A 13,786-nucleotide genomic window follows, 5' to 3' on the forward strand; every position below is an offset into this window, starting at 1 on the left:
TCAGTTTGACATCTCTACAAAGTGAAACAACTCCTGCGTGCATACCAGACACATTGTTGCGGTAGCTGCAGATGAAGGAGTTCACATCCTCTGAGCTTCATGCATGTCGAGTTAAACAATCAGACGACACAATCCAATCCGCTGCTTTTCAATGAGGACAAACTGATGTGAAATCTTCTAAAGTAAGGTTTTCCTGAGGGTGCAGCAGAGAGTTGGATGCTTCTTTAAAGCTGTGTTGAATTGTCGAGTTCTTTGATAGCCCTGCTGGAGATAAGGCAGAGGAACTTATCTCTGAGCTGCCACATATAAACACGCATGGCTGTCCATATGCATCGATAAGCAGCCCAGCTCCAGTTTTTCTCTCCATCACATGAAAAATACTGCTCGTGCCATGATTTCAGCTCCATCCTGACACTCTTCCCTCATGTCAGAGTAGTCCAATGTTTATGCTTCGTATACAGTTGAAGTGATTTGAAGCGCAGTGGGAAATCTGAGTGAGGGCTTCCTGAGTCATATAGGGGCCTCTTTGATGGCCTGAAGCATTCGTGGAGTTATCTGTCTGAATCACTTCCTTTAATTACATTAATCACTAATTACTCAATCTAATCATCACACTGGGGTAAATTATTGGGTAGAGTTCTGAAATAAATAATGATTGAATTCAAGTGCATCTGAAGAGGTTTGCTTAAAAATAGAAATAGAAATGGCTTCTAGAAAGTTTTCAAGTGCTTGGATTGAAATCATCTTAAAGAAATAGTTCAGTTAAAGTGTCAGTGAGGAGTTTCTAAATGATCCTGAAAAAGTCACTCTTCGTGATTGCAGTGGCTCCCTATAGCTTTACAAAATGTTATTGAAGTAAAGAATTTTTGATTTTCTTTCTAAGGGTATTGATGATTGAAGACAGTGACACTAAATAAACTTATGCATTTACATTTTATTGAACTAAATATGCACCACTTATCGCAATGAAGCTTTTATTTTTTTTGTAGCTTTTGCACATTTTTTTGCAAGCTTTGCATTTTTTTATTTCAATTTTTCAACATGTTTTCAAATTAAGTGAAATAAAAAACAGATTTCTCAAAGATTTTGCAAATTAAAGCAAATTTCATTTTTTTTAATTCCTGCACTTTAAAAAAAAATTATTCAAATCCATTTTTTAAAAATGCAGTAATTAGATTTTTACAAATTTTTGAAAATTAAGCTTTTGAAATGGCACTGTTAAAGTTTTTTAGAAATTTATGAAATGTTCAAAAGTTTGTAAAACTTAAATATTTTTGCAAGTTTTTTTCACATTTTCCTTATTTCATTTTTTAACTTTTTGCACATTTATGATAAATGTATGCCTTATTGAAATTTCATAAACTTGCAATTTTTTTAAATTTGACACTACAAGTTTTACATCCTTACAATGATTTTCTTATGGTTTTGCAAATTTATTAAAAATTCAAAACTAAGACACCACATTTACTTAAAAAAAACTTATTGGTTAGCGAATTATTCACTAGATATTTTGCTTCATTTAGACTTACACTCTTTTTTGTCCTTATTGTGAAGATAAAGTAGATTTTGTGGCTCAGAGCACCGGGCTGCGCTACATATATTCAGCTACTACGATGTTGCTTGTTGTTACATTTTAAACCGTAGCACTGCGCAACTGTTGATAAATACCTTACCTCGGCGAGTTGTATCTAGTAAAAAGACGTCTTGAAAAAAGAAACAAACACACCTCGAGGCAAGGCAGTGCAATTAAGACAGATTCTTCTCATAGCATCTCTAATTGGAAGTGTTTAGCAAGAGGTGATGCTGCTTAGCTCCGCCCCCTTTTTAGAACCCAGCCAGTGAGAGTCAAAAGTGAAGTCAGAGTATGAGAAACTTCAGTACCTTAGAAAACCCAGCTCAGCCATAAAACAGTGATAAGCCAGCGCAATGACCAAACAATAAATAGCAGCCCAGGTAGTAAGGAAATAAAACAAGAGCTCCTGCGGGGATGATTTAGCCGTCATAAAAGGCGTATGATGTGCAGCATTATGTTTGCACCATAACAGAATCCTATGGACATGAATTGAAACTCATAACTCAGTTTCAGCTCCGCCGGCTCTCCTCATTCCAGTCACATCTGCTTTAGAGAAACACATCTCGACGTGTCACAATAAATGCTGCTTTGCTTGGAAACGAGACATCCCCGGCTGCCCTCGGGACGCTCCGACGTGTACGCCTGCAGCAGTCGCTGCATAATGTATCACCACCTTTTACTCTCCTTTAATTTCACCTTCCTCCGCCGTGAAATATCTCATAGCACAGAAAATCTTTACCACAAGTGTGTTTTTAAAGAAGCATTGACTCTCTGTTTTGACAAAAATGGGCAAAGTGCATTCTTTATGGACTGCAAGGACCTGAGCAGTGCTTCAGTGAACACAGGGGACAAGGAAATGCTGCTATAATGAATTCATTTTGTGGGGAAAGTCGACAGGCGAGTTGTGTTTTAAAGTAATGAATAACCAAAAGAAAATATGCAGATTCTTTCCCTCCACCTGAAGATAAAAGAGGAGCATTAAACAGTTTTCTTGTGTGTCCTCCTGGGAGCTTCTTTCTCAGCTGCGCCCCTTGAGATGGAGGTCAACCACCAGTTTTGGGGAAAGTAGCACCCTGTGGCGAGCCCGGTTCAGGAAAGGAAAACATACTTCCCTCACTGCTTCTTCGCCTAACTCCACCCGTCTGTTATGATAACAAAATAAAGCCTCAACGGGGAACACAGAGCGGCTTTTATCAGCATCATTTGGTGATTCATTCAACGAAAGAGTTCTTTAAAGCAGACTGACATCTGATTCATTCATCATGAGAGCTCTGAGGCAGCACAGACAGCACTGTATGCAAATGAAGAATCGACTTCTGGAGTCCGTGACGACCTCTGGGCAACCTCTTTTATTTCCTCCCATGAGAGATGTATGTTTTTACATAATGAAGGGTTTCATAGTCTTTGCTGTAACAGTAACGTGGACATAAAAAGGTATTTGATTGATTGAATCACCCGGTGCACTGGAAGCAAAGAGGACTCGGGATTTAAAAGCGAATGAATGCAACAGTTGGACGCCATGTGCTTATCACGAGCTGCCAAGAGAGACGTATCACAGGCAATTTGTGTGAGAAGCAGGTGTATTAATGTGAGATCATTTGATAACCACAGTAACATGCCAGTATCACCAGATGAGTGCAGCTTTATCTCTCACCGGATCGATCTGAGTGAGAGTGAGTGAGGTTTTGAGCTCCTGCCTCCTCATGTGCTTTTTGACACTTCTTAATGAAAATGCTGTGACTGAGTCGAGCTGTGTGTGCAGATCATAGCATCAGTGTGTCAGACATGATCGTTCATAATCCTCTCTGGTTTTTGTGGTGAAACAGCTTTTGAATTTGGGTGCGTATGCTTGAGATCGATTCCTCTCTTGTTGTAGCTTTAACATCCCATCATGAATATGGTCACGCTGAAACAAGGGTCTTCAACCTGCGGCTCTGGAGCCTCATGTGGCTCTTTTGACTCCTTTGCAGCGGCTCATTGTAGCTTTAAAAAATACTATTGAATTAAAAAATCTTTACTTTTCTTATTTTCTATCTGTCAATAAAGCCTGACACCGCTCTGCTTCACCTCCTACAACATCAACAGCCCACCAACTTTCCATGCACCTGTGGCTAACCTCAGGTTTTACAGCCCTAGGAAGATAACTACATCTACAAAAAGGCAAATCTGGATGAAAATACAGATGAATCCATGTAACATGCTAACATGCTAGCTTGAAAAACATGCGTAATATGTGGCAATATGTAGCAAAAGAAAAAAAATGGTGAGTTGAGCAATATAATCCATATGTTTTATCTATTCAAATATTATTTAAAAAAATATGTTTTTTTTTGTTGTTTGTTTTAAATTAGAAATTATTTTGAAAGTTTTAAACTTTCCACATATTTTCAGTTTTTGACAAATTTATTAAATTCATTGTAACAATTTTGGATATTTTTTTATTTAAACATTTTTGCTAATCTTAAAGATTTCAACAATTTTTGTAAATAATTAAAAAATCAACATTTTTGCAATTTTTAAATTTTTTGCAAGTTCTTAAAATTCATATTTCAATTTAGAAAAAAATATTTTTTTTTGCTATTTTTTTCCCAAACATTTTAAATTTTGGGCAAATTTATTGAATTTCTTTTTTAAATTATTGCATATTTTAAAATTTCAACATTTTTGCTTTTTTTTTTTAAATGAACATTTTTGCGATTTTTGCAACTTCTTTAAATTTATATTTCAATAAAAAAAAGTGCAACCTTTTTAAATTTCAAGAACTTTGACTATTTGAAATAAAAAAATAAAATATTTGCAAATTTATTTAAAAAAAACAATAATAAATAAACTTGGACATCACATGTACATGAGTTCAGGAAAAATGATTCTTATGAAATTATAGGTTGCAGATTCCTGCTCTGAAGCTTTGAAGCCTGCTGCCTGAGTCAGACCTGAGACCTAATTCATGAGTCAGCTCAGCATCCTGATACAACACAAAGAAAATACAGGAGGACAATTATTGACAGAGGCTGCTCTCATGATTACAGAGGCTAATTGTGTCGGCGCAAAGGCTACAGAGAGACTAGCTGGAGTGGGCGGGAAGACTCAACCAGCCGGACATTAAAGAGACTCAGCAGGAGCTTCGATGGAGTGATGCATTATGCACCACTCTGGTTGGTTAGAAATGCTGCTAATAGCTCCTGGTAGGATCCAGCCTCTCCTCGCCGCTGATGTTTCACCTGTCCCCGCCCCTCGCAGCATGCAGTCTGTATTCAGATTCCCCCTTCAGACACTTGGCATCAAATAGCTGTAGCTGCAGGAAACATTTCCAGGATGGGGAAGCATTGTTTATGCCTCCTGTTGTTTGAAATAATGGGAATTGAATGGATTAGATGTGGCTAATGTAGCTGTCAACTTTTTTTCTTTCCTCTCTCCTTCGCAGCACCCTCTTCAGGTTTCATTAACATCCCCAGACCACAGCACGGCAGTGGCAGGCTATACTTGTGCTGTCTGAACATTCATTAAGGAGAAACTCAAACACTGCTCTCTGGGAAATTGTCAGAACAGATGGTTGGGACTGCAGGCCCGGGGATAGAGAGCAGACGATGCTGTTTATCTGTTTTGATAACCGACTTGCTGAACTGAAATCATGCAAAGCCTCGTTTTTAATTTCATTCTCCAGATTCACTCTGAGCGTTTGTCCTCCAGGGGGTGGAGCGACGAAGGGAAGCCCTGAGAATTTGACTCTTCTAACTTCACTGCATCTTATGCAAGAATGAGATGCAGTTGCTATGGCAACCCGGCAGATGACAGTTGGTCCAAAGTGGGTTTAACCTGCAGTAGCCTCACTTAAGACGGCTGAAAGAGAGCAGCGTCAGGACTCACAGATTCTCATGAGCAGTAGATTCTTTTTTTTTTTTTTTTTTTTTTTTTTTTCCATCTCTGGAGGTCGAGGGCCACCCTTTAGCAGGATGATTCGATCAATACGTCTTTTCAGATGGAATTGCTTCTGAAAAACATTCCCCTGCTGATGCTGAAACAAAACATTATTGACAATACAAATTCACAGGCTTTGAAGACTTTTCTGAGATATACTCCGGAGGGCAACTCTGGGAGAAATTACTTAGCGAGGATGGAAGCGGGGTAACCACAGGAGACCAAATTAAGGCTTCCTCCGCTCAGACCTACAAACACAGCGGTATCAAAATATAGCACAGGTTACTCCTTTAATCTCCAGATGAGAAACAAGCGTTTATTCTCAACATGTCAGACACACACCTGATTATTGCCACGTTTGGAGTGTAATGTTTGAGTTTTCATCCTTTGTAGCATTTCCAGGCTTTCACTGGGTGCAGTGGTGTCATGCATTTCAATACAGCCTCTCCATTATCTCGGAGCGTGTATCATCAGTTTGCAAATGAGCCAATTAAACAACATGGAATACACTCCGCTGCTGTACAAACAGATCCAGCCGAAGCCGCCTTTTTTCCATCGCCGTCCATTCACTTCTCATTAAGGCTCAGTTGGGATTTCCATAGCGTGCGCCGAGCAGCCGCTGTGTGTCTTCTCTCCTTTTCTTTGAGGAAGGAGTAGCACATATATTTTTTGTGATCTAGGGGCGCGAGTAAGACCCAATCCAGGGCTTAGCCTCTCTGTGTTCTATTACAGAAAATAGACGATCCTATTTCATCGCTGGTAATCTCACTCAGGCCAGACAGGAGGCGGGGATTTCCCATCCACCCTTTCGTTTCAGAATTGCTCACTGACCTTCTAGAGTGAATTCCCCAACAGATCAACAGATCCAGTAATCATGTCTTCGAGCTGCTGTGTTGCTTTTTGGCGTCTTATCTGTGATTTCTAACTCTTCCTCTTGTCATTTTACTTGAACATTTCTGAATAACTTCCTCTCTCAACGGCTCGACGTGTGAACACAACACTCCTCAGCTCTGTGGGAGTGATACTTATCAATGCCCTCATTATTAAGCATCCTAGTTTTCTCTTAAAAAAGCCAGAAGTAGTGTATTTGAAAAACGAGAGCCGAGTGACTCCCCGGATCGCCCTCCTCGCAGCACCAGATGGCACGCTAAATCACATGTGAAACCGGGAAATGAAATGTGAAGTTAATGATATCAATCCTGGCTGCTTCACAACACAAGCTGGGCCGCGAGGCTTTGATAAGGATTAATTTGAGTTCTTGTTAATATATTGATTAAAAAAACTGTGATTGCACTCAAACACGCGCAGGAACACGCATGCTAATCAGAGCGATTTGATCCAATTTGAGAATTTGTGAAGATTTCCTTCCTTGACTGGAAAGAGAAGTCTTGAATCTTCCTCGTGAGGAAACTTAGCCTTTTATTAAGACTCAAGCTCCTCGGGCTCCTGTAAATTTCAGATGGTAGGTGTTCTAGCATTGTGATTTAATTATTAGCATTTTCATAACCGCTCTAACACTCATCCTCGAAATTATAAATCTAAATCGCATTGCTTCGACAATCCCTTATCGTCTCATAATGCCGGCAGGCGTTCAATGGATTGTAATTAGTACAACTTCCTGTCAAAGTGTGTCCACAGGTGGAGAGGTAGTGGGAAAAGTGCTCTATTTTTCTGCAACAGAAGGTTTTGTGTCTGTTTGCAGAGCTGAAGGAAGCTAGGAAAGTCGTCCAAAAGGGCGACAACTTTCACATCAAGAGGACAGCAAATGTGAGAAAATCATCAACTTTTTCTTCCCGGATGTTTTGTAAAATCAATCTACAAAAACTGCTCCCCCTGGTGGCTGGCTGCAGTATAGGTCAAAGAAATCTATCTCCCCAGTCATCCCAGATGGGCTGTGGTCAAATTTTAAAAAATGAATACACCTGGTAGAAATGTTTCTCACGTCTGATTGTTATGGTGATTTGAAGATATTATTTGGCTGCCTTGTATTTAGGTCCTCTTTTTACTGAAGTTTCAGTTTCGTTGGCTATGTCATCATGTTTAACGATGATTGACAGCTGCCGTTCTTGCGTAGTTTTTCGGAGATTGTAAAATATGTCAGGAGGTAGAGCCAAGAGATTAGACTTTCGAAAGAAAAAAACAGGTTCAGTGGTAAATGGTGAAGCCACGCTGTCCACTCTACAGTCTATGGTCCCACCCTGAAAATCCTAGTAGTGGTGCCAGTGTGTGCAGCTCTGCAGGGAATCAATTAGAAAAACTTTGAGAGAAGACTTTGATGCTTGCTTGGATGATGTGTGAGCATCTCCTGGCTCATCCTCAGTGATGCTAAGGTAGAATCAAAAGCTGCACCTGTAAGCTGTAGATTCCTCAGACTAACGAAGGAGCAGCACAGGAAAAATCTCCTGAATGTGTTCTGGCGAGGGCTGTGCTGTTCGCAATCTAAGCAGCAGACTATCAAAGAATTGCGATATGATGTTAATCACTCTCTAAATTGAGTTCCACGTCCTATATGCTCATTTCTGTGGCGCTAAATCTGCTTTACCTGCTGGTTAAAACCAACAGGTTGCCTCATTTTGGATTTGAATCAACTCTCTGACTTAAAAAAATCTCATTTGTGCACCTCCCAGGTTTGCTGTGTGAGGAAATGACAGTGGCTGTCAACACGCACTGTGAAATTGATAGCGACAGAAAACCTTACTGGTGCCCAATGGCTTGGCCTCCCTCATGTAAGTCATATTATTAGCCAGTTCAATGGACTGGTTAATGACATAGTGGTCTATTACTCTCATGTCTGTAAACAGAGGCACGTGTTGCTGCTGCCAGAGATCTGCCCATCACAAATTTAGGAGGGAGCTGCAAGTTTCTGTCGCTGTTTTTTCTCTGCTTTTCCAGTGAGAAAAAGAGAGATTCAACCTTTAGAAAGAAGTGTTCTGTCAAAAATGGGACATCAATCTCCACATAATGCCACGCACCACTTCACCACCTTTGAAGCATATTTACATGTTTTTTAGGAAGGGGAATCTGACAGATGGAGCGCAGAGACCGGCCTGAAAAGGTTGCATTTGATGTATCAAGTTGATAAATTTCATAATGCGTTTTTACTCGCACCTTGTTTTTATTTTTAGGATCGAAACAGAAGAACATTACATTCGTCCTTTCAAAAGGGCATTTACACCGCGCCGTGCAAAGACGAGCATCAGAGTTTGAGGCTTAGAGCTTTTTACTGCAAATGTCTTTGTGGAGAGTGTTTCATCTTAAAGGAGCAGGAAGCAAAAAGCATCAGAACACTGTATGTACATCTGTGTCCGTGCATATCTCGGTTAAACACACCCTCCTGTGACGTCTATCAGATTAATACGTTCGTAAACGCTGCAAACCCACTAAATCTCCTCCCTGCTGAAGATTTACAGTATATTTTATTGTGGTTTGCTCCCCGTTTACGTGTACGGCCACTTTCAAAATTGTATCCTTCACAATGGAGGTGATCCATCACTCGTGTCTCATTTTTAATCCCAGGTGACTGAAACATCTGTCAGGATGACTGAACGTCGATCGAGCAGTGCGGCAGGGAGAAAGGAAGAGGAGGCGGAGGATGCAGATCCTTGGAGGAGAGATGACTTTGAGACATCATCGAGATATCACGGGGATCACTCAGAGGAAGCATCGATGTGAGTAAGATACAGAACGCACAGGAACTTAGTCACATGAATAAGTTTGTGATCATTCCTCCACCTGATGGATGCTTCCACACACAACAGTATCATAAAGGTGACACCCAACAACCCTGGCAGAGATAGTGTCATATGTTATCTTCCTATGTGGTGTATATGGGTCCAACAGATGGTCGAGGGGAAGACGTGTAGCGAATTGAAACAGCCCCCTGTGGTGCATTCGAGGGCAGCTGTATAAATGATGCTGGGGAAAGTCCTCCTCCTTCCATCCTGAACAGACAAGGTTATCAGATATTCATGAGTCTAATTAAACAGGCACGGCCTGCGTTGGGTCCCACAGCACATATCTTACTAATGACACATCAACCTCATTAATTTTCACTCATTGGACATTGATTTGAGCGCTCAGGTTCATCAGGTGAGCCTTCCTATGCTGCATGCTCTTACGGTTAAAGCTGAAGTTTTTGTAACTTCTCCTCTCATCCGTCTGGAATGCAAATTTTACTGCATCCCCCGTGTAGAAGTGTAGCCTGGAAAAGTGGAATAACAGTCATAATGGATGATTCTCCTCCTCATGTTGTAAATCCAGTGATAGAAGAAAGTTGGCTGACCTTTACAGCGTACATGAGACAGAGAGTTGGAGTGTGGAGCTCCTTTTGGTTGTTGGTACAGCGGCTTGAACCATGATTTTTCCAGAACAGTAAAGGAACAGTTTGTGCTTTCCATACGTCAGGGATGGGTATTGATAAGATTTTATTGATGCCAGTGTAGGGATGGGAACCTTTCACATTTAATTAGGATACGGTACCGATGCTTGATACCTAGCAATGGGTACCAGTCCTCAACTCAATTTTTGGTACTTTTGTTTGTGTTAATGTGGTCATAAATATTAATGTGTTTAAAAATAAAATCTCAAAGTTTTACATTTTAACAGAATATATAAACTTGCAATTCGATGTTTAAGTCCACTGCAGGTGGAGTTCAGTCGTTATCTATTAAAGTAACTAGGGATGTGTACCTTTCACATTTGAAATGATGCGGTACCGATTCCCAGTACCTGGCAATTGGTATCAGTACTCAATGGTACCAATTTCCGGTACTTTTTTGTGTTTATGTGGTGAAAAATATCAATTTGCTTAATAATAAAATACATATATTTACAATTAAAAGTATTTATTCTATAATATATAAACTTGCAATGCTGTGTTTAAGTCCAGCATGGAAAATTGCCTACTCTTCCACTCCCTAACAGTAACAAGGATGCATTTAAGGACCTAAACATGGTACCTTTTGATTTTATATGAATCGGTACCTATCCCTAAAAGTAACTGACCAATCCCTCCTGTGAATTTTCTCTGTACAAAAAGTAGCTTCACAGGTTTTCCATGTCAACAACATTAAGCTAAGTTTATAAGTAAGAAAATGTGAAATTAGTCACTGTATCTAGATATTTCTGCACATAGATATCCAAAAAAATAAGTCAAAGTTGCCCATAATGTGACATTTATGTACTGTTTAGTCAAAAAGTATTTTCTCAAGTAGGCCATCTAGTGTCTCAGAGTGGTTATAGCAAAGCTATGAGTTGTTTGGAACCTTGCCGTAGTTATGAAGTATTTTGACATTTGGAGTTTTCAGTATCATTTACAAAGGGTAGTTAAGATTAGTTTCTGTGATGAAAGTTGAAATTCTGATGTAAAAACAAAGTTAGATTGATGTATGCTAACTACTAGCATATCAATACACTTTCCTGTATACATTAGCATCAAGCTAGCCCAATTTTGTTTATATCGTTTTTGGTAAATAAGGAGATTTATACCATGTTGAATGTATTGAATAGGAATCTGGTGTGAGGGAAACAATTATCTAACTGCTAAGCTAAGATAGCTGCTGCAGAGTAGTCAGTGTAAGGTCCAGCAGCTCTGGCATACAGTTAAGAATCGATAAGGGAATCCTTAAACATAAAGGCTAACATAAGGGATGGATTGAAACATTTCTAATCGATTCTCAACAGGAACTGGTTTTCGATTCCCATCTCTAAAAGGATCCCAGCGGGCCCTGCTCAGGTTAATGAAACATGCATTAGTTGTGTGCAACATTAAATCGCTTCACTCTTCCTGCAGCGCTTTATGAGTTGACATATTCCTCTGAAATACAACTGTGACATTAATTGAATCGGAAAAAAAACAGGAGACAGTAAACCAAATAACAAATTACTGCCCATTAGAATCATTGCAGTGATAAATTATATTTGCAGCTCTGTGCTATAAAAGCCAGCAATCCCAAAGCATGGCCGCCCATCTGCTCTAATACAAACTGTGCTGCAGGCTTTTACATTTGTCACTAATTACCACTTGTACACCTGTGGTGCATGTGACTCCTGCGTCTTTATACTGTAAATTGTTCTGGACAAAGTGTCTAATCTCACACAGACTCTTATAAACACACTCAGAGGATGTGACTCTCACATCCCAAACTGGCTGCATAATTGATTAAAACTGCGAATACATAATGGATAATAATGATAACATGATAATTAGCGATGAGAGGGCCTGACATAGTTTATACCATTCAACCGTCAGAGGGAAGAGCTGGAGATTGGAGGTGCACAGAAACTCAAGCACCTGTCTCATCATGTGTAACTGTTGATCTAATAAGATTTATGAATGACAGATTATATTAAAACAAGAGATAAATACTACTTAACATTCTCCTCAGAAGAAATCAATATTTAAACATTCACAAAACCCACCCGTCTGAAGTAAAATAATTCATAGGAAGTGGGAGTTAAGATTTGTTCATGCAGTCTGCACCAGCCTCCGATAAGATCTGCTGTTTACAAGGTTGTAGTCAGAATCCGCTGAGGGCCTGAGGTCAGGTGGTGTAGGTCAAAGATTTAAAGACTGCGAGGTCTCCAGGGTACAAACATCGTATTAAAACCCAGCGCTGCTTCTTTTGCTTTAACGTCGCCCACTTTCAGGAGCATCAGTACAACCTGAGCCTGATTAGCAGTCCAAACAGACTGCAGCTCACTGCTCTGTGTACCCTTTCTCTTTTTTAATAAAAGCAGTTAAAATCCTCATAAAGGTGTGAGGGAGTGCCTCCTGCATGCTCAAGCAGCCGGCCCGCGCGGCCACCTGCATCTATTCCTGTCGTCTTTCCCTTAATTAAGATACAGATGTCGGTTAATGAGAGCGGACGCCGCTAATGAGTGATGCTAAATCCAATGGGTCACAGTTGGCAGTGCCACATGTGCTGCTTTTGATCACACAGGCTTGTGTCTCTACCTCTGGAATTATGCAGGAACGATACAGAGCCCGGGCGATTTGCTTAATAATTTATTACTTTATTGTCTGTCTTGTTTCATTTTCCACCCATGGTTGCACCATTTTTTCCTTTTTTTCGGTCAGATTTTGACACATTTGCGGCTTTAAATCACAGCTATTTGCTATTTAAAGCCGTTTAAAATAATCATTTCTCACACAGCTCCTCTCCTGCTGCAGCACAGCCGAGCGGCTTCATTTGACAGGATAGAAAAACTCATTTCACCTCTCACACACGACATCAGAATTAAATGACTTTTCCCTTTCAAATCAGAGCACGGCACTTTTTCTTCCAACTGTGTATTACTTTTTTATGGAAAACAGTAAAGTTGATGTTAGTGTGACATTAAATTGCCTGTAAATATATGCCTGAGCGCATGCACCCTGCATCTACTCTGAGCGTAAGGTGGATAAATGAGGACTTTATTTTTTAGGGAAAGCAGAGAGCACGACGTGTTCACACTTTCTGCTTCCAGCCACTTCCTCACTGAACTGAACTGGAAGATGGCATCACGACTCACTGAAGCGCGCACACAACTCCCACTCTGCCGGAGAGTTCTGGCTAATCCAGGACCTCCATAAAGCATGTGTTGGGCCTTAGCGACACATCTGTCATTCTGACGTCCGCTAGCATGGTCTGGACTGTCGGTTCCTAATCCATCTGTGCTCTGCGGAGACAGTCTGCTGCCAACTGGATCTTTGCTAAGCCTTTGGAGGAGCTGACAGAACAGCAGCTCCTGCCAACTTCCTGAAAGTTTTTATTTATGTCTCACCATTCATACGACTGCTTCCTGTTTCTTTATTTTTACGCACTTGTGCTTAACTCACTGTGTTGACAAGTGCTTTCTCTGATGAATCAGATGCTTGCGCGATCAGCTTTGATGTTGCCAGGCGATCAGGAGTCCAAGGATGCAGGCTAACTTAAATCCCGAGCACCAAAGGCAGAATAAGGCCAACGACTTTGATCTCCCTCATGCAAAAAAAGCCAGTAATTTTCCACTGCAATGCCACCGTGCTGGTAATATTGGATTAAAAACTGCCTCTTTTCTTCTGCCGTCCACCCGTGTATGGCCTTAGGTGTGGATGAGGTCTATCTGGGATGCTTCGGCATTCTGCACAATAGAGATAAAGCCAGAGAGAGGGATAGAAGAAGCAGTTTGGATATTTCTTCCATGCCTCGGTGAAGCGATTCAGCCTGATGGAACGACGTTTTCACGAGGGCGTAAAAACTCCAGCAGGCAGTTTGTTGATGGTCAACCTGTTCGCAGTTTTTTTTTTTCACCTGTTTACAAGCATCTCTGCAA

This window comes from Halichoeres trimaculatus, unplaced genomic scaffold, assembly GCF_033239565.1.
Source record: "Halichoeres trimaculatus isolate MK-OKI-2021-1 unplaced genomic scaffold, fHalTri1.1 fHalTri1_scaffold_24, whole genome shotgun sequence".
Classification (NCBI taxonomy): domain Eukaryota; kingdom Metazoa; phylum Chordata; class Actinopteri; order Labriformes; family Labridae; genus Halichoeres; species Halichoeres trimaculatus.